Genomic DNA, 468 nt, shown 5'->3' on the forward strand with positions numbered 1-468 from the left:
CGGTGCTGGTGGCTTGTCCGGTTGCGTTGGTGGCCCGGACGGAAAACCTCCCGCCGTGCGCGGGCGTCACGGCGTCGATGCTCAGAACAGCGCGGCCGTCGCTGAACGAGACGTGGACGCCGGGCAGGGCGGCGGCCGACAGGGCCTGGCCGTCGCGGAACCACGACACCTCGGGAACCGGAGCGCCTGGTCGACGGACGGGAGACGTTTGGGGGCGCCGGGCTTTGCGCGGGGACGGACGGGTCCGGACGGCTCTTACCGCTCACTTGCGCCTGGAACGAGGCGGCACTACCCTCTAGTGCCACGACGCTCTGCAGCGGCTGCGTGAAGGTCGGCGCTTGCGCGGACATGTCGGCTGGCTCGGCTCCCTGACCAAAACGGCGGAGACAAAACAATTGGACCGCGTCCGAGCTTTTGGCTTTTCTGCGATTCCGGCGGCCCGGCTTTGGGGGCGGGGGGCGTTTTGGG

At 69.7% G+C, this 468-nt stretch overlaps 1 protein-coding gene across 1 annotated transcript in view; it reads right to left on the reverse strand.

The window, feature by feature from the left end:
* LOC109530038 (titin-like) overlaps positions 1–468 on the reverse strand; it is a 213,785-nt gene that overhangs the window by 193,005 nt on the left and 20,312 nt on the right.

Source organism: Hippocampus comes, unplaced genomic scaffold, assembly GCF_001891065.2.
Source record: "Hippocampus comes isolate QL1 unplaced genomic scaffold, H_comes_QL1_v1.1 scaffold189, whole genome shotgun sequence".
NCBI classification, from domain to species: domain Eukaryota; kingdom Metazoa; phylum Chordata; class Actinopteri; order Syngnathiformes; family Syngnathidae; genus Hippocampus; species Hippocampus comes.